Source organism: Dermacentor silvarum, chromosome 8 (genome assembly GCF_013339745.2).
Source record: "Dermacentor silvarum isolate Dsil-2018 chromosome 8, BIME_Dsil_1.4, whole genome shotgun sequence".
Classification (NCBI taxonomy): Eukaryota; Metazoa; Arthropoda; class Arachnida; order Ixodida; family Ixodidae; genus Dermacentor; species Dermacentor silvarum.
In genome coordinates, this window is record NC_051161.1 from 105,169,884 (window position 1) to 105,190,695 (window position 20,812).

Consider the following 20,812-nt stretch of genomic DNA (forward strand, 5'->3'; position numbering starts at 1 on the left):
CTTTGCCGAGCCATGACGTCATTGCGCCGAGCTCCCGTATAGCCGCGTCGCCGCAGCTGTGGTCGGCGGAGCTAAGACGTAACGTGGCAGCGATGATCCTCATAATAATAGCTCCGCGTCACCGCTGCGGCGACAGAACGCCCCACGTATCCGCGACGAGCACATCGCCGTGAGAATGAGGCGACCGAAGAAGTGCGTTACTCCCGAAGAAGAGGAAGCGCGGCGCGAAAGCCGTCGTGCCGCTCCTCGAGAGTGGATGAGACGACTTCGGAGCAACCCCGAGTATCGCGCCGGTGAAGCGGCGGCGAAACGTCGGCGAATTGCAGAAGATTCGGAATTACAAGCTCGCGTTACAGATCAAAAGCGTATGTGCAGCCAGAAGCATCGACAAAACGATCCGGGCCTGCGACTTAGCCGATCCGAGATAAAGCTAGGTGGGATCGACAGCTTCGCTGTTTGCACAGTCTTCGCAGCACTAGTCTGAAGCTGCCCCCATTTTTTTAGAATTGTTATGCCAAACTTCAAAGAAGCACCTGAAGGAACACGAATGAAAGTAATAATTTGCTATCTTTAGTATAAGTACTGAGAGTAAAAAAAGTGAAATGTACAAAATATGCACCTGAGAACAGTTCTCAACATTTGTAAGCCAGTTCAAGCAAAACAAATCATGAAGATTTGTTAGCGTACATACTAGGCAGCTTGACGATCATGCTATGCAGGAAAGCAGTAGGTTCGTAAATGTGAAGACAAGTGAGTTTCTATGTTAGAGGGAGCATTTGTTTTATTCAATTATATGGACACTCCAACCGGATTTCTGTCCTCGCCGTCGCCGTAACGTTCCGTATAAAGTCCAAGGGCAATAAAATCGTCGCCGCGTGCCGTATGCGCGAATGAAAGCGCGCGGGGGACGCGCGCTATACCGGAGAGCGAACGCGCGGTGGAAAGCAAACGCGACCGTCGCGCGAAAGGCCGTGGGGGTATGGGAAGAAGGGAGGCGGGGCGACGCTCTGTTGCGGCACCAAAGGCGTATCTTGCAACCAGGCGCATGGGGAACTGGGCACTAAATCTCCCACGCGAAAGCAAGAAAGCGGGAAGGCAGCGCGGGAGGGAGGGGGGGGGGGCAGCTTTACTCTGCCAACAACTGCACTTGTACTTTGTACTTCCACACGGCTCTGACCTTTGTATGCGCTGTGCATTCGCCGCTCAGTTTCCGTTGAAGCGATAGACCGCACGAACCTTCACTCGCTGCGGCGGCTGCGCTTGCTGTCAGCGTTTTGACAGTCGTTGTTTGCGGGCATTCAGTGTGATCTATTCATGTTTGCTTGTGCCTGCTGACACCCCGCTGGTTAATTCAGTTAGTAAGTTTATGCAGCCGATAAAACTACTATCCCTACTCCGAATAGCTATCTACTAATTTGCTATCGCAATTGATGCTTCGCCTTTCGGGCGAAACTGCGACATATTTACTCATTGCGGCAGACACATCGTTAGTTTTTTTACTGTATTCTTTAGGTTTGCGAAGCAATGGTTGGCAAGTCATGGAGCATGTACTTGATGGTTGCTTTCGATCAGCTTTTCTGTACAGGTAAGGTGGTCTTGTGTGCGTTCAACTGGCGCTGGATCCTCCACATGCTTCGTCAAGTTCCTCTACACTGCTGTACAGTAATGTTGAGTGTTGCACAATACTGTACAGTAATGAATGAGGGAACTTGCATGGGCGATGTTCAAAATGTTAGAGACTGGGCTAGTAGTCAAGCTTCGGTCGAAGGTTGGTCTGAAAGTGGCTGCGTGCTCTTGTGTGGGTAAAAACCCCACACGACGGGAAGAATTAATTCGTAGTTAATATAGTTGACCTTGATATTAGTCGGACACATCAAAATAACAGGCACTCATGATTGTTTACCGTTGGTTGAAACCGCTAAAACAGCCTATACGTCGGATAAAGTTGACAACCCAGGAGGCGCTTCTGTGTCTTTGTTGCTGCTGACATTTACAAATCAAGGTTGCCGAGTTCACCAAAGCTAAAATTTTGGCTCTATTTATTCAAGTGCTGGATGCTAGTTTCGACGATGCCTCCAGTCGCAGTTATATTATTCCGGACGGAAGAAGACGACGAAGCTGCTGCTAGCCTGTCTGAGTAGCTCTGCGTACAATTATCGTTATTATAGTTCTGTTCTTGTAACCTTACTGGTCAGAACTGTTCATCACGTCGGTCGACTCGAAAAGGTACCTTCCGTATCGGAGACCGACGGGTGCTGCGCCACCCGCCGCCTCACAAGGTGCTAGGACCCAAGCTGGCACCGACGAGCACTCCGCCATGACCTCCCAAGGGGTGACACCGGGTCAGAAACGCCAGCTGATTTGTACAAGCCAGCCTGACTGCAAGCGACAAGACACTGGTGACTCTGAAGACGAGTCAACAATCATCGAGGACGACAACGTGGCGAACCTTACAGACCTCGACATGGACGAGGGTGGTTTCCGAGTTGTGCGCCATCGCAAAGACAGGGCGGAGGGAATTCCAGTGCTAATCACTGCAGCATCCGAGAGAGCTGATTTAAGGCAAGTGAACCCTATTCTCCTGTATTCTGAGCTTGAAGCGATTCTCGGTGGAGCACCAGTGAAGAGCCGCTTCACAACACAGGGAGCATTGCTCTTAGATGTGGAGACAGAAGGACAAGCCAACATCCTTCTAGAGACCAAGAATATCGGCGGCATAGCCATATCTTCCCGTGTCCCGCACAGTTATATGAAAAACACGTGCATTGTTAGAGGAGTCCCAAAATGGTACTCGGATGAGGAGCTGCTCACCTTCCTGAGACCTCAGGGAGTATTTCATGCAAAAAGAATCATCCGTCGGGTCCACACCTCGTCATCTGAATGGGAGTCAAGGCGCACTAACTCGGTGGTTCTCACATTTGCTCCAAATTCTGAACGCCCCGAGAAGATCAACCTTGGTTTCACCAGACACGAGCTTGTCGACTACGTGGAGACACCACCACGCTGTTTTAAGTGCCAGCGCTTCGGACATATCGCCAAGTACTGTCGTGGAGAACAGAGGTGCAAGCGCTGTGGGGGACCTCATGATTTTAAGACGTGTGCAAGCAAAGAAAACTCTCTGTGTGCAAACTGCGGCGGCGACCATCCTGCTAGCTACGGTCGATGTCCTGCGCGGACAGCTGCTCAACGAAGGAATAAGATGTTTGTTTTGGGTCCAAAGAATGCAAGCGCACCATCGAACACGAAGAAGACACTCAGCGCGCCACAACTAACTGCTTTGGAAAGAGACTACGCTTCTGATTTCCCGCGTCTCACACCGATAAACGAAGTTATTGAGCCAACGCAAACGGTCACCGCCGCTGAGAAACCTGTTCCTAAAGAGTCCGAAAAGCGCACCTATGCGGCCGCAGTGAACCGACCTCAAGCACCACTTGGAAGCAGTCAGCTGGAAAACTGCCAGCATGTGATACGCGCTCTGTTCACGGCACTACGTTCCCACGTCGCGAAGATGCCTGCGAGCTCAACGAAGGATATGCTGGAAGCAGTGCTGGCTCTTGAGTCAGTAATACTCTGCTCTACTTCCACATACCCTCAGTAGCATAATGGCAATTTCTCGCCCACTTGGTCCATTCCGTCGCCCAAAAGTGCCCTTAATAATGCAATGGAACTGCGCCGGTATTCAACAGCGTCTGTGTGAACTCAGCCTTTTCCTTCGAGACATACCTATACCAATTCTAGCCCTCTCGGAGGCTGGTCTCCCTAATGGAAGGACGATCCCAGGGTACATCAGACATGGAAATCCGAGTATACCGTCATTTGCTAATGGAAGTGCGATGATATACATCAGGCGAGAAATACCTCACGTCGCCTTACCAGTGCAGGACCTTTGTTCTACCTACTTGGAAGTCACCGCTGTGCAAGTGTGCCTAGGAAACCGAAAACTCAGTGTGGTGTCGGTGTATATAAGTCCACGCAGGAAGGTCTCTATGGAGGCGTTTATAAAGGACCTTTGCATTCGTTGCCCCTCTCCTAGAATAATCTGTGGCGATTTTAACGCACATCATTCGCTTTGGGGAGATAAGATTGCAGATTTCCGAGGCAAGGAACTTGTCGCAGCCGCGGATGCCGCTGACTTATGTATCGCGAACGATGGTAAACCAACTTTCTTCAGACCACCAGATTCATGGAGTGCCATAGATCTCGTGATCCATTCTACAGACCTTTACGTATCGTCGACAACGGCCCCAGACAGGATGGGCAGCGACCATTTTCCGATCTTCACCAACATCACCGGATTTCACACTGCTGGTCGACAATTCTGTGCTGTGACACGCTGGGACACATACAGAGAAGCGTTGGATGAATCCCCTGGTGAGCTATTCGCAGATATGCTGCGGACCAAGAGAGTGGCTACTTCAATGTTGAAACTGCCAGATCATTTTCCTACTCCTGATTTGAAACTAAAGAACCTCTGCGCAGCGCGTAGGAGAGCGGAGCGGAAACTAATGAGAAAAACGGGAAATCCCTCTGCAAAAACTGAATACAACAGGATAAACGCTGTCATCCGTCGTCACACAATAAGGTTAAGACGAGTTCAGTGGGCTGCTTTCTGTGAGAGCTTATCGGCGTTTACTCCCATGACAAGAATATGGGGAGTAATGAATAGCCTATCCGGAAAGATTCGCCCGCTAAGGCCATTTGAAGCACTTGCTTTGAAGCAAGGAAAAGATTTGCAAACCCTTGCAGAAGATTTTGCAGATGGATTCACATCTGGCAGATCAGCAGGAGTATCGAACCCTCTGTTGTCTCAAGCATTCCATACCATGGATACGCCATTCACTTTCCGTGAGTTGGATATGGCGCTCAGCAAATTAAGAAGACGCTGTGCTGTGGGTCCCGATTCGATCAGCAATCAGATGCTGACAAATCTGCCGTACGAACGAAGACGAGCCCTTCCGGACATATTTAATCACGTCTGGAGCACGGGAGAGATCCCAGAAACGTGGAAGATAGCATGGGTGGTGCCAGTACTCAAGTCCGGAAAGGATCCTGCGAACCTCGCCTCATATCGGCCAGTATCGCTAACATCATGCGTATCAAAGTTGATGGAAAGACTAGTATGTGCGAGGTTAACATGGTATCTTGAGCAAGGAAATAGACTACCATCGTGCATGACCGGCTTTCGTCCACGGTTGAGTGCCCAGGACAGTGTCTTCGATTTAATAAGCCATATCGAGCACCATCGCGCGGACGGCCTTTCCACACTCGCCATCTTTATGGACGTTGCCAAGGCATACGACTGTGTGCTTCATACAGGCATCATCAACGGACTCCAAAACATGGGCGTCTCAGGAAATGCTCTCCGATTCATCCATGAATTTCTCAGAGATCGGTATGCCCAAGTTAAGCTCGGAAGTATAATGAGTGATAAGCGACGAATTTCCCTCGGTGTCCCACAAGGAAGCGTCCTATCTCCCTTGCTTTTTAACGTTGCCATGGCCAGCCTTCCAGATGCACTGAAAGTAGGTCGGACGGCAGTTAAAATGTCTATCTACGCAGATGACATCTGCATTTGGATCTCGGGGTACCAACACAAACGGTTGGCCCGGATCGTCCAGGGCGCAATCTCCGCCATCGAACACCACTTATCGATGCTTGGCCTATCTTTATCAGCGGAAAAATCTGCCTTCATGCTTTTCCCGGGAGTGAGACGCAAGTCAACACGCCTGACGCTGAATATCAGAGGGCATTCAATTCTTCGTGCAACTCATGTTCGACTCCTGGGCGTCACCATCGACAGCAAGCTACTATGGCGTCGTGCGGTCGAAAGTGTTGTGGCTGCATCAGTGCAAAGAGTCAACGCACTTCGTCGATTGGCAGGTGTACGTTGGAGAAACAATCCTATGTCCATGCTTAAACTGAATGCGGCACTGATAACAAGCCGCATTCTCTATCAGCTCCCTCTGATATCCCCGTCATCGAGTCAATTCGAGCGCTTGGAGGCTGTGCACAGAAAGGGACTTCGCTTGGCGATGGGAGTTCCACAGACGGCTTCAAACAAGAAAGTCACTAATGAGGCAGAATCTCTTCCACTCCGTCTCTTGGCATCTCAGGCGTTGCTGACGCAGCTATTAAGGCTGGGCGAGTCCCGCGCAGGCACGGCGCTTCTCCGGCGGCTAAGAGCAAGAACTCGCTCACATTTCCATGCGGCGCTGAACACTTTCCAATGTTTAGGATTGGAATGGCCTAAACGCAGTCGCCTTGACCCGCCATGGTCTTTTTCGGACGTTACCTGCAGCCTCAGTGTACCCCACCTACCGGCGAAACGCACCATTTCAACTGCAGAAGCAAAGTTTATTGTGCTGGAACACTTGAGCACAGCATTTCAACGCCACTTACAAGTTTACACAGACGGCTCGGTGTGCGCACAAACAGATAGCTGTGCAGCGGCATTCTGCATACCATCCCTTGATGTGTCATGGTCTGGCCGACTGGATCGCGTAGTTTCCTCTAAAACAGTAGAAAGCGCCGCAATCACCGCGGCTTTGCGGAAACTACGATCCTTTTCTCCACGAGATGTCGTGGTGCTGACGGATTCCAAGTCAGCGTTACATCGTGGCCCACCTCTAGAGAAATTTACAAGGCAATCTCTTGCACTGATTAACGATCTAACAAGCAAAGTATTTAATATAAGATTCCAGTGGATACCATCACACGTAGGAATTGATGGAAACGAGAAAGCTGACGCCCTTGCACGCCTAGCGCTGACATGTGTCCCAAAAGTGAAAGCTCCAAAAGCTCTTCAGAACCCTAAGGGTTTAATCCGCCTTCACTTTAGGGACATCCACAAGAATCCCCACGAAGCCTGCGTGACTCATGGATTTACCCGCGAGGAAGCGACGCTTTTATACCGCATCAGGACCGACTCCGCGTACACCACAGCTTGGTTATTCAAGACTGGGCTTCGCGCTTCCCCATTCTGTGCTTTCTGTGGTGACATTGGCGACATCGAACATTACATTTGGATATGCCCACAGTTTGACAAAGAAAGAAAAGCGATGATCGACAGCCTACAAAAGAGCGGTCTTACGCACAGGACATTTGAAGACGTCGTTTTCCCCGGAGGTCCTGCGACAACCAGGAAGAGAGCGCAACGACTGCTGCTGGCCTTCCTGCGAGACACGGGGCTCATAGACACTTGGTGACACACCCCTGATATCAACTCGAAGGAGGATCAGGCGGAACAATTGCCGGCTATGTATGCCAGGCTAACCCCGCCTGCTTCAACATCATCACCACCACCACCACCTTATATTATTCCGGACTCCCCAATTTGTACAAAATTGTCAAAGCTGACAAATAGTTATAGTTCAGTCGTCATTTCAGACGCTGCATGATGCTGCTAGTAGGAGAATTCCAACGAAATAGTTTAACAACGCTTAGAAAAACTGTCGATCAAATTGATCGGTTTCCATAGGCGGGGTATAACGAAAGAGCTAAATCGCACCCACAGCTCAGACGCGGTGCTCGATCATCCCACTTGGAATTTCATTCGGAACATCACGCCGACGGCGAAATTTTGTCTGGAGTGTGCCTGTAATCGCTATCACAATAAACCTGCGCACATAATTGCCAAGGGCCACACGACTCAACTGGCCACTCCATTCATATTATTAAGAGAGACGCGGAAGTTGAAAGCTTTGTCTGTTGACGATGTTCTACACCGCTCTCCCGGAATTCATTCTTCCGAAAAGAGGAAATTGTCAATGTGTCTAAGGTGGTCAAGTGCTCTTCATTATGAACTGTGTGCTAGGGGCACTGACAAATATTGGCAATTGTCTTCTCGCCGCTTTCTTTCTATTCGGACATAGGATCAATTGTTTCTGTTATATATATATATATATATATATATATATATATATATATATATATATTATGTTATCTATGCCTTGCACTGCAAAAAAAATGTTTGCTGTGCGAGGCTTGTTGTGCCAAGTCTACTACGCCAGATCACATCACATCGCATGCGCAGAGCGCGCAGCAGTACAAATGAAGCGCAGTTAAGTGAGTAAATTCGCCACAACACCGCGTCACAATGATATACACTCGTCTGTATTTTGTAGCCCTTATTCTATAATGGGGGGTATTACACCGGTGAGCCTTGAGAGTTTTGCATAAATTCAGAGCAATGATTGGATTCAGCCTGTCACCTTCGCTGAAGCGCACGCTCACACGGCCCAGCCCATGTAGGGTAGCCAACCGGGCTCAGTCCTGGTTAACCTCCCTGCCTTTGAATAAACCATTTTCTCTCTCTTTCGCAGAGCAATGGTTTCACCCATACTTGTGGAACTAAGTACCCTATATGGTGTTCTTAGTGCCAACACACATTTGTTATTTTGGTGTTAAGATAAAATTAACATTAGATTGAAATAATTCACAAAAGCACGCTTTATTCTTCACCGACACAGCACGCGTGCCACCTGTAGTTTTTCTCGAATACTGAAGACATAACTGAAGCATAATCTTTAGTGGGAAGGCAGGTAAAAAACAAACGTACTGATCAAACCTTTGAAAGTTAATACTATATATATTATATATATATATTGCTATTACTGTTTATGGCCACACATAAACTAATTTGACGACATTACAGTGTTAACTACGGTAATACGATCTCGGCCTTTCTCAGCACATTCGCCATGAGCAAATTTCAGAAAGCCTGCACAGTTTGGTACTCATAATTATTCGTGGATGGAAGCGAACAGCTTGTGACTTCACATGTTCCTATTTTAATGACATTGTCTGTACTTTTGCATGTGTTCCCATTGGTCACACGTTGAGGGCATAATTTTCAACAACTAGTGCTTTTACCCCGCGAGCTGTAGTCATGCTTGAATCGCAGGACCATAATTGATGTCGCCGCCCATTGGTTTGGAACCGCATTTCAGCTTCGCCTTCACGAACATGTTTGAATTGACCTTGGGAATTGACCTCCTGAAGTTAACAGCGCAGCAAATAGTATTCGTACTGTAAATGGCCTTGCGCGCCCGCGCATACTTTCTCCGACCCCGCCGCCCTTCGCCGCTACATGGCTGCTGACACTCCGTGCAGTTGAGGCTCACGTTGTATTATTAAAAAAAAAAAAAAACATTGCAAGGGTGTACGCGCAGCACAGGAGTTATAACTGCAAATACCTTTGTGTAGTTGTTCAGTGTGATAGAAAGCAATTTTTGCATGGGGTTTAATGGCAAAAATTGTTCTCTGCTAGCGCTAGTCACCAGTTTATCCGCGTTACTGAATCGTACTTGCCTCGCATAGTAACGCCTAATGCTTTATATCTTTCTGACCAATTGCGCAGTTGTAAGTGCCAGTTCCATCTTAATAATGAGTGTGGTGCGCGAAGTTCCTTTTTTAGAGCGATCTTAGAGTGATAGCTCTACTACGCCATGCCTCGCAAGGTCATTCATAGCGTCGCAATGACCTTGAGCCGCCGGAGCGCAAATGTGGTAGGTGTGACGTCACGCCACGTGCGTGATCCGCTGCGGAGAGGCGTCGCAACTGCGCTCTCTCAGAGCCTCGCCGCTGCGGTACCACGTGACAAGGCGAGGGTTTAACGGCTGCTTCGTCGGCGCTTTGTCGCTCAGTCTCGCCATGGATGGCGCGTGGGCTGAGCCGTGTGTGCGTGCGCTTCAGCGGAAGTGACAGGCTGAATCCAATCATCCAGTAGATATAGCTAGACGGCAGGCTGCGAAATCTGAAGCAAAGGTAAAGTTGGCTGCTGAAACACTAGAGCAAAGGAGGCCAGATAATCACGTTATAGAAAGCTTACCAAGCGCGGAAGCGTGCATTAATTAAAGACTGTGTGCATAGTCTGCAAAACCAAGCCAAACAGACCTTTCACTCCTGATAACTAGGTTTGCAAGAGCTAAACTTAAGCCTTTTTTTTCTGTTCCGATATTTCGAGTGCCACGGTCAGATGCTACCCTCATCATAAATAAAACTCAAGAGCAGCAACGGCTCTACTGGCAAACTTCTTTAGCCGTGGCCGTTCATCCCTGCCTCTTTAAACCTAACGAGACGCTGGAATACTAGTCCTCTAAAACTTGCCGTCCCTAACAGAAGTCTCAGCGCAAGGCTTAGTCAGTTCGTGGGCTGAGAGAGGATTCGAGGAAATAGCTTGTTTTTTTCTTTCTTCTTCTTAGGTTTCTACGTTCACTCTGCGCGCTTTGCCTCCCAGTGCAGCAAAAGGGCTTCGTGTTTGGCGGCTTTCCGAGACGGTCTCTCAAGAGCAAACAAACGAGAATTGAAAATTTCGGCAGCGCACGAACAAGTTTTCGCATCGCCAAGCGCACTCGTCTACCTCTGCACAGTACATTTATAATTTTTTTTTTGGCGCTGTGAGTGAAACATTCGTCTCATCGCGTCTTCGTTCAGGCATCGCTCGAAGACGCTCTTGAAAGATGAAAGTGTGCGGAACATTGCTATATTAAGAACACTGACCGTATAGGCGGTTGGCTGTCTACAGCTGCTTTGTGATTTTCCGCAGCAACGGAAACGTTCTTTCAGCGGTTTTAATTAAAAATGTAATTTATAGTCAAACACCACAAGTTCTGGGAGGAGGACGGACCATGTCTGGCGAGTGATAAGTACTAAAAATAGACAACTGTAGTCTCGCCCGAAAAAAAAAAAAAACCAATGGATGAACAAAAAGCACTTGACGTGCGTTGGTGTTATGTTTGGGTGCGGCAGCAAATTGCGGCGCCAGAAACACGGCAAGGTTTTTTGTATCTCTGCCGCTGCTTCCGCATTGCCTTGTTGTATGAACTTGCTTTTGAGCTTGACTGAAGGGTATTATAGTTCAGTGGTTTCAAATTAAACGGCGAAGTTTTTTGTAGCAACTTATTTTAGTGGTATATTCGAGATGGAACTAAAGAAATAAAAGGAGAGCAAACAAAAGCATTACCTTTAATTACGTTACTGATATAATTCCAAAAAGGTCACCAGGTGAACATTAACGAGCATTGATAAAATTTATTATAAAGCCTGTTCTTCTTAATTAATGTTGTTCACTAATCCCTGAGATTTTCCTGCGACTCCATACTACTGTACAAATCCCTCAGGATTCATCAAAACCTGAGTAGAAACAGTGTATTCGAGGAATTATGGTGTATTTTTTGGCTTAATGCACGCTGAGGTACGTTCCTGTCTTGCACAGATCAGATAAATATATGACTACTGACGTGGTTGAATGTTGTTTTCGATGCCATGTTTCTGTGTTCGGGTGACGGGACCTCGGCAACTATTTCTTCTTTTTCGGCATTCTTTGCCGGTGTTACCTGCAGTGACCGGCCCTATTGTGCGTGGTCAGACCTGTACTGTTTATGTTGTGCTTAATTTATTTGAGATTTGTCATCTTGCTCTTTCTTTTCCGTTCCCTCCCCTTCCTATCTTCCATTTCTATGTTTCTCACTCCCCCTTTCTAAAGAGTTGGCAGGCGTTGCGCCCCTTCCGGAGGCAGTTGCCAGCCTGCTTCGCGCTTGCCCTTTCCTGTCTAGTGAATAAATGTTTACGAAACAAATAATAATAATAATAATAATAATAATAATATAATAATAATAATAATAATAATAATAATAATAATATAATAATAATAATAATAATAATAATAATAATAATAATAATAATAATAATAATAATAATAATAATAATAATAATAATAATAATAATAATAATAATGTCATGTTGGCCATATGTCGTCGCCATGAGCTGAGATGTTGGATCCTTACCTAATTGTTGACTACCTTTTGTTGACCCATTTAAAGTAAAGGGTCACTGAGTGATGATGATGCCTTGCCCTGGATTTCGTCCTTTTTATGTTTTTCTTTTGTTTACTGTCGTCTGTCTTATTATGTTTTAAAGTATAGCTTGAAATTATTTCCAACGTGACCGTTACGTCAGCGGTCGGGATGTCAAAACGCAATGTGGGAAAACCGTCGGAAATACCACCACTGTTCGCGACGTGACCACCACGTGTGACGCGACCCCCAGAACTACAGGTTATTCATTTACAACACGACGCCTGCGACTCCCTGCATCGGGCGGTGCTGATCTTCGTGCTATGGTGGGCGGCATCGTATGCAAGGAGCTTCAGGGACATGATGAAACACCCGCTCATCGCTCACGACCAGCATACGCCTTCCGGTCTTCCCGGGATGACCAAGGATGTCGCTGATGGCCACCGCCCGACATAAGTTGCCGGCACCTTCCGTCGAAACCCAGTGCACTTGGACGTCGCGTCCATGCCCGCACATGCACAACTTGCAAGACAGAGGCCGCCAACGCCGCTTTATATTTTTTCCGCACCAGCTCGCAGTGAACTGGGTTGCTTAAGTGTAGTGTGGTTGAGCGGAATTACGGGCGGGAAGAAAGGAAGTGGACTGGACAGACGAAGCGGACAGGTCAGATGCTGCAGTAATTGCTTTTAATGTGATCAACATTCTTTGGCAACTTCGTACACTGTTCGATGTAATGTGTGTTTCGAAACTCTTTCATGCTAACTTGGGCCACTGGGTGCTCGAATAGACAATTCGAGAATGAACAACTTGGGCCATCTGGTATATGTAACTGGGCCTATAACTGGGTGGTTACCCAGATAGCCAGGCAGAACAGTATGTACGTCTAGCATTACGCGTGAAAAAAAAAAAGAAAAACCTGGGACCAAAGAAGGAACACGGTTACCCACACGGAGCGCAAACTAGAGCACTGCACGGGCCGATTTTTCCAGCCCGGGCCCGGCCCGGGCCTGTTCTTACGTTGGGCTGCCCGCCCGAGCCCGACCAAAAGCTTTATGGCGAGACCCGGGCCCGGCCCGGGCCCGGAAATAATCTACATTACCCGCCCGGCCCGGCCCACCACCCCTTTACCTTAGGCCCGAGCCCGGTCCGAGCCCGTGCAGTGCTCTAGCGCAAACTATCAACAGTTCAAATATTGCGCTCTATTTGTGTATCCGTGTAACCAATGCCACACGTTCACAATGGAAAATCAAGAAGCCCAAGTTGAAACCTTACTGAAGCAGAACAAGCGGCGAGAAACAAATAAGTCGGCAACAGAAATGGGAAGACGTCAGCGACGGAGTAGTCATAAAGCCGGCATCAAAAGCATTCGAATGCGGAGAAAGTGAATTTAATGAGACGAGAGCGTGCATTGAGCGAGGGGGGTTGAGCTACAGAAGAGTAAAGAAGATGTCAGTAAAAGAAAACTGGAGAAGTTGGCTACACCCAAGGGAATAATTTGGCAATACGCTGTGTCGCTATACATTACTTCAATGTTAATCGTGGTAACGTCGACATTCATCAAGATATGGGTGCTGCCGGAATTTTTTTTTTAGAAAAGGAGTACATTGCGCTGTGAAAGAACCAAAGACTAGCACTAGCAAGTTTTGAGAACGGCCGAGTTGCGAGAAAAATACATTGAAATGCGTGTGCTCGTACACGACACACCGGCGTGGAACGTTGAGGGTCGTCCTCATTTGCTGCACCAGCAACCAAACTTTTTTTCGCGAGAGAAGTGAAAAAAAAAATAATTCAGAAAAAAATAAAATATCAAGTGATTTAGTTTTTACTGGCCTAAACGTTCGTGAAATCAAATCCTATATATGAGCACGTAAGTGCACAAATCACCTATTACTTAGGCCAAACGAGCCGAGCGTACAAATGGTAATGTAACGAGTGTTAACCGTGACTATTCGATTTAGTGCAACGAAAAAAAAAACACGCAGCTTGTGAAGCGGCGAATCTGTAGCCGCAGACTGGAAAGGCAGCTGGCCGCTTAGATAAATAGTGCCAAGTCGTATAGAACTGCTCGTCCTCCACGGGGAGCGAGGGTGGATGGGTGGAAGAGCGTGCGCTCTACAGCACCAACTCTACGCTATCCTCACCCTAACCATACTGTCACCGGAGGGCTTGACAATGGGGCTATCTTGGCGCTACCCAATTAAACCGCTTACGCAGACCCAAACGTAGGCTGTAAATTCGGCGGGGCGTGCGTGGTTTGCCTACCTGGCTTGTGTAGGGATAATGATCAGAGGATAAGTTGATTGAGCACGGCCCGCTGCACAAAGTGCGCGTTACACGATTAGGCGCAGTCATCGGTACGCAGCCAGTAAGCAGATGTCGGACACGCTGCGTTGTATGCACTGATCGCCACTAAAACTTGTTGGATGGCTCTTCGCAGCTCTCGCGTCCACACGCTCGCGCGGTTACCGCAAGTTTATTGCGTGCCCAGAAATTGGGTGGCCTGCTACGCCCTTCAGTGGTAACGTTAATTTCGTGTTTTTTCTGCTCTTTTAACGACATGCTTCAAGAGGGTCATTGGTGAAACACACGGGGACTATTTCTAAGCGAAAATAACATTGATCGCAGTTTGTATGTCCCATCAACGCAGCCCGAAAATACTTAGAACGACAGAAAGCTGAGCTAGTTGGTAAGGATGCTGCCGGTAGTCAACGAAACGCTCCCTGTCGTAACGCTCAACGAATGAAGAATGTAATATGCACCCCTGCATACCACCGCAAAGCTTAACGAAAACGAAAAGCGAGCTGACACTTACTGCAGGTCGCTGGTAGATTGGAAATTATGGCATTTATGGTCTACTGTGCACAGGATAAAAATTACCGGAAACTTTCTTGGCTATTAAGGGACCGGTCCTAAGTTGTTATTCAAGGACAATATGAGGTTGATCCGGGAATGCAAACAAGAGGTATCGAGAATTCAGAGCTCAGAAGCTGTTTAATTTGAATCCATTCCGTAGCACATTACTGTATAAGCACTCAATCTGCGTTAGAATGAATTTCATATTCGAAAGGCGTTTCCTGCTTCACTTCTGGCTCTGAAAGTACATTCAGTGCCAGCAGCACCGACCATTTACTGCCGCTTTCAGCATACAGTTTGGTAGAGTACACATGCATTTATGCGGGGACTGTTGAGTAATTTTGACTTATCCGCAATCTTGATTTAGGCTGTTAAATCCTCTAAGGTACATGTGGCGATGTCTTGTAGAGAGATTTCATTGGCTATTGCAGAACCACAACTGGAAAAAATAATCGAAAGCTATAATACGCCAAACAGCGGAAAAACGGTACAAAAGATTAACGGTATACGGTCAAAATGGGCGCTGTGGGCTCGGTTCGTTCATTCCCGTTAAGAGCCACTTTTCGATACGCAGTCCCTCTCTGCAGTGGGCTTCAGTGTATCTAGCCATGCCTAATTCATCATACTTGAAAGGTTGAATTTAACACGGCCCGAAAATATTTTCATACCGGAAACTACGTAGTAACCAGAATATTTCCATAGCCTGACTGTGATGGATGGATGGATAGAATAAACTTTATTGAGTCCTGCAGCTCGTGACGCATCACGAAGCGGGCCGCTTCCACGTTGGGACTGACAGGACAAGCCTCTATGCTGCATTGCGGGCCTGCTGAACAGCCCAGAGTTGGTCAGCCAGAAGCGGGCTGCGGATGGCCGCATCCCACCTGGCTTCGTCATTGCTGTTGATAGAGCGTGATCGGGCAGAGCACGTGTTCTAACGTGGCTATCGCGCCACACTCGCGCCAAGAAGTATCGGGGTAGATCTTATGTAAAAGGGAGGCATTAGGATAAGTTGCACGAGGCGTAGTGTTAAAGCTTGTGCCCGGTAAGTTTCGGGTGTGGGGCGGAATAAGTCGTACGTCCAAGATAAAAGTGCTTAGTAAGCTCCTTGTAGGTGGAGGGTGTGTCCCGATTCTCAACGGAGTCGTCTATGGAACGTAACCGAGCCGCGCGGTAGGCAAGCTCTCGCGCAGCCCCGTGAGCCAATTCGTTGAGATTGGGGGGAGCAGCCTCAATCCGAACCAAATGTTCAGGAAATCAGTAGATAAAATGACGCGTAATCGTTTTGCCCTCAAGTAGTTTGAGGACCTGCTTCGAGATGGTGCCCTTTTCAAATGCCCTGACTGCAGATTGTTGTCGTTGACGGTAAAGAAAAGGTGTCTACTGCTGCCTCGGTTCGGGCGGAAAATTCTGAACTGGCTGAGGAAATGGCAATGCAATACTTTCGCACTTCCGCCGCCCATTGATTTTAATCCATGTTTCTGATTCTTTTTTCAAAATTAATTTGGCTCGACGCTTCTGTGACTTCAGAAGGGGCCCAACACATCTCGCCCTGCACTGCATCATGTTTGTTTTTAACATGTTTAACAAGGCCAACCGGCCTACCAATCTTTGGTTAATTTCTAACCAAGACAGCGGATGGCAGCGCCAACCCTTGACAGAAGAGGACACTGCGCTTCAATAACACTCAATAGCAATTCTTGAGCAGCTTAGCACATTCTTCAATCGAGGGTGGGCGCTGTACTCTGCTCGGTGTAGTCACATATGAAAGAAAGATCTAGGCACGTGTTATGTAACTAAAAGTAAAGCCTCGTACTTCTATGTCGCAAAATGTGACAGAATTACATGGGAGCCATCGCGTGTTAAACGTATAAACCACCGAACGAGAGCAGTGTTCTTCAAGGAAGGCACGAAGTCGGCTTCCTCTGCCAAAGATATACTTGCAAATTTATTCCTTTGCCCATAAAGCTTACCCTGTTATTGGCAGCTCGCAATTGTGAGCGTGAACTGAGCGACGGCGGTGCGCCGCAGTTGAGCTCGAGCTCACGCAAATATTAGAGCTGCCGTTTCTTGTTGTCCCCGGCGCCGGAAATGAAAATCGAGGAACGCAGACCAGGTACAAAAATGACCAGCCAATTCAGTTTGCAATAACGACAGGGGAGGGGTTTAATTACGTGATGTATGTCTTTGAATTGAAGCGCCCTGGAGATGAATGGCAAAAAAGAAAAAAAGAGAGAGTTAGAGACAAGGGGAACGGAAAGAGTGATAACGTAAGGAGCATTGGGGAAGGAAACAGACTGTCGTGCGAGAATAATAAGTGGGTACCCTGTTTTTTTTTTTTACCTAAATCGGAACGAGCGCAAGAAAAAACACCCTTCGGCATGTCGCCTCCTCACCCGCGCCCTCCTTTCTTATATCTAAATCTTAGGTGCTGTTTATTATCATTTGTTCATTAAAAAGCCTAAATTTGAGAGCTACGGGGCCACTGTTTGAGTGCCCCGACAAACTACGCCATCGGGAAATGGACGGATGAGAATGTAAGGAAGGAAGGAGTTTGCGGAAGTGTATCACCGCGGAAATGTCTGCGCTTTTGTGCGACCATTCGCTTTCATAGCCCGTGACCTCATTCCCCGGACTCGCGATACATTTTTTTTATTTCAGGCCATTTTAATAGCTTCAAATTGATTTTTATTCTAGTATATAGAAGAGGAGGTGTCTGAGAAGAATATACTTTTGCATTTCGCTAGTGCTAAGGTATAAAGAATTATAAAGCAAAAATTTAATTAGAAAATGGACTCAGGTAGAAGGAAGAGAAGGAGAGAGAAGAGGAAGGCGGCGGACTATTTTGTTAGGAGTGCGTTGTTACAGCTGCGCACGGACTTCTTTTTCTCTGCTCCCCCCTTGTCCCGTCTTTAGTAGGAGTGCAAAATCGCCTTAAACGACCTCATCAACGAATGGTACGGCGCTTGGGCTGGTCATTAGAAGAGCAAGCCCGAGTTGGGCACGATGTACGCGCGCGCATGGCTCTTTATAGCAGAAACGGCGTTCGCCGCCTAAGATATTACTCTTCCTTCCATGCGTTGCACTAGCCGATAGGCGTTTAGTTAGGACTTTGATTGTCTTTACTTCGCCTTAATGATCTTCGCTGACGTGAGAGAAATGGTGATTGAACGAATCACACCGCTGTTCGAAGGCCATAGGCTCGAGGGTGTCTCGAGGGCGGTAGCAAAGAAATTGAGAAAAAAAAATTGAGAACGACAGTTTGATCGCTACTTTTTAAACGTATAGCACAAGCATTGAATATGTGTTGGAATAGTGAGTTTAATTAATTACTTAATTACTTAATAAATACTTAATTTATTTGATGGTAGTCAAAACATTGGCAACTTTCGCCGCCGGCATAACCACAACATTTGACTGTCTAAAGAGCATACAGCACCCTGGTGGCCCGCTGTAAGACGAGATACGGTCAAAGACTCCGTAACTATTATGTCCCCGCAATGGTTCATTTACTTCCCCAAAGCATACAAGGCGTGAAGACAAACTGTGGGCTGAGAAAGGCTCTTAGACATATTAATGCGTGATCGGAACCCTGTAATGTTTTTTTTTTTTTCTGCCACCACCTCTTAGAAGGGGGTTCCCATTGCCTGGCTATAGCTCCGGGGGAAAGGCGGGTTCCCATTTCCTTGCTCTACGATGAGCACGCCGAGGAACTGTCCTTTCCTCAGACGTATCTGGGTCAGCCTCGCAAGATCCGCGGCCCACACGCAACCCCCTTTTCCAAAGCAAGCACTGAAATACGTCGTACAGGCACGCGTGGAGTCGAGCCTATGCATGTGCTATACATGGCTATGAAGGTTAAGCGCTACAAAATCGCGGATAAAACGGTAACCTTCCGAAAAAACAACCACACTAACCGTATAACCCGACAGTAACTAGAGAGTGGTGAATTCATGCGCGAGACCTTCGACCGGGGCATGGCATTCATGCGAGGAATTCCCAACACCATACACTACTGGCCCAAAATAAAGAAGGAGGTGCTTGCCATGACTCGGCAACTGGGCAAACCAACCGCCTTTCTGATGCTGTCCGCATCCGAGGTTCACTGGGATCGCTGATTGAACTCCTAGAACGTCTGCGTGTGAACGTTGACATGGGCCAGTGTAGGTCATTGCAAAACATGCCGTTTCTGGACCACATTGAGCTGTGGAACAATGACCCCGGGGCGTGCGCCATTTACGTTAATCGACTCTTCGACGTGATCCTTAACAACCACAAGGATAGACAGCTCTCCCCCTTCAAAGCGTACGTCGTGGTCGATTACTTCAAGCGGGTTGAGTTCCAGCAGTGAGGCAGCCCCCACGTCCATGTTGTGCTGTGGTTGGAGAACGCTCCCGATGAAGAACTGAGTATGACCATGTGCAAGAACAGCGATATGATCGATTTCTTGGTGTCACTGGATACATCCGTTCTTCGTCGGCAACGCACCCAGGTACAGCATACCCACACCTGCTATAAGAAGAACGGCTCTAAATGTCGATTCGGTGCTCCTTTCATGCCAAGTGATAAAACCCTTGTCGTCGTTTCGTTCCCGACCACCGAAGATTACGGCCTGAAAGAATACCACGCCCGTCTAGCACACGTTCCGGGAAATGCACCAGGCATTGGAACACACACAATACGATAGCTCAAACAATTCTCCAACAAATTCGGCACTGATTCCGAAGCCCAGTGCGTTGACATTCTTCGAGAAGGTGTGTCTCGGACCTGCATCGTTCACAGGTGCACATGGGTCTACAGGTAATCCTGGATCATTACTCGTACTCCAACGTGTCACCGCATATTACGGTATCGAGTCCGCCGAACGGGGTGTCGTAGTTGTAGGTGATGACATTCTTGCCTGCACAGTCACCTAAAAATGCATAAAGCCAAATACACCATTCTTACCTGGACAGTCGCCTCTAAAACCAAATAAACAACACCTTTGCCCGCCAGATTTCATTAGTCTTTAATGTTTCTCTACATGCACAAAAATCACCAGCTCTTCCCCTGTCGAGAAAAGGGGGGTAAGCGAAACTTGTGGTCTGTTTATCTGACTTTAGTCAGGATAACGTAAAGTTCACGACGTGTCACGGTAATAAAACATAAACGTTTAATAAATGTATACATCGAGGGAAGGAAACGTACAAGGTAATGGAATAAAAAGCTGCACAAAATGCAACGAAAAGTAGCAGGAAATGGAAGGGAAAGTAGTAGGTTAGGTTCACACACGACAAGCTTCGTCTACTGTTGAGACATTTGTACTCACTGGTGTTCTTTGCTGTGTTTGTCTGGTTATTTTGTTTGTATCGCGAGTCGAGATACTCCAGACGCTCTGCCGTAAGAACGGAACGGCGCTTCCCTCCGCCGACGGCTTCCCCGTACCCCGAGTCTCTCCTCAAGTTTACGACTTTGTTTGGGCTAGCCCGTACCGAGGCAGAACGTACCGAGGCAGAACGACTCGGAGGAGCTGGTGCGTAAGCATGTTCTCACGACGGCTCTGACGAGATCTTAAGATTTTAAAGGAAGTGTTCTTATTTGTTGAACTGTAACTTGAATAAACGACAGTATATACTCAAACAACAGTGCTTCCTGAACGATCATCAGCGACAACAACGATTAAGTATTACTACACTTACCCCCAATTTTTCGACAGCGGAAGGGTTGCTGATTTTTTCCTTACGCGAAATTCTGTCCCTTTCTGCTTTTCGAACTTTGGGCCTTCCTTTTATCTCTCTCTTTCTCACTGTGCTTCCGGTTCAACTTTCTTCCTCTCTAGTTACCCGTCGCATAAATTGACTGGCTATTTCATTGCACCGCTAAGCTCGAGGACACAAGCTTGATTGCGGCCGCGGCGGCCACATTTCGACGGGGGCGAAAAGCAGAAACGATCGTTCGCTTTAGCTTAGGTGCACGCTAAAAAACCCCAGGTGCTCAGAATTATTCTGGAGACCACCACTACGGCGCGCCTAATAATCAGGGGCCTTATTCACAAAGCTTTTCTTTCCTAAGTTCGCTTTGCCATTTTCTGGCCACCTTCGCTACTGATATGTCTGGCATCCAGCTTGGCTGAAATTATTTCTTACGAACAAGTTTAGCGTAAGAAGTCTTTTGGGATTCGAACA

At 47.5% G+C, this 20,812-nt stretch overlaps 1 protein-coding gene across 8 annotated transcripts in view; it reads left to right on the plus strand.

Annotated features, from left to right (window-relative positions):
• Positions 1 to 20,812, plus strand: part of LOC119461604 (solute carrier family 35 member F2-like) — a 438,758-nt gene that overhangs the window by 342,650 nt on the left and 75,296 nt on the right. The window lies entirely within an intron of this gene.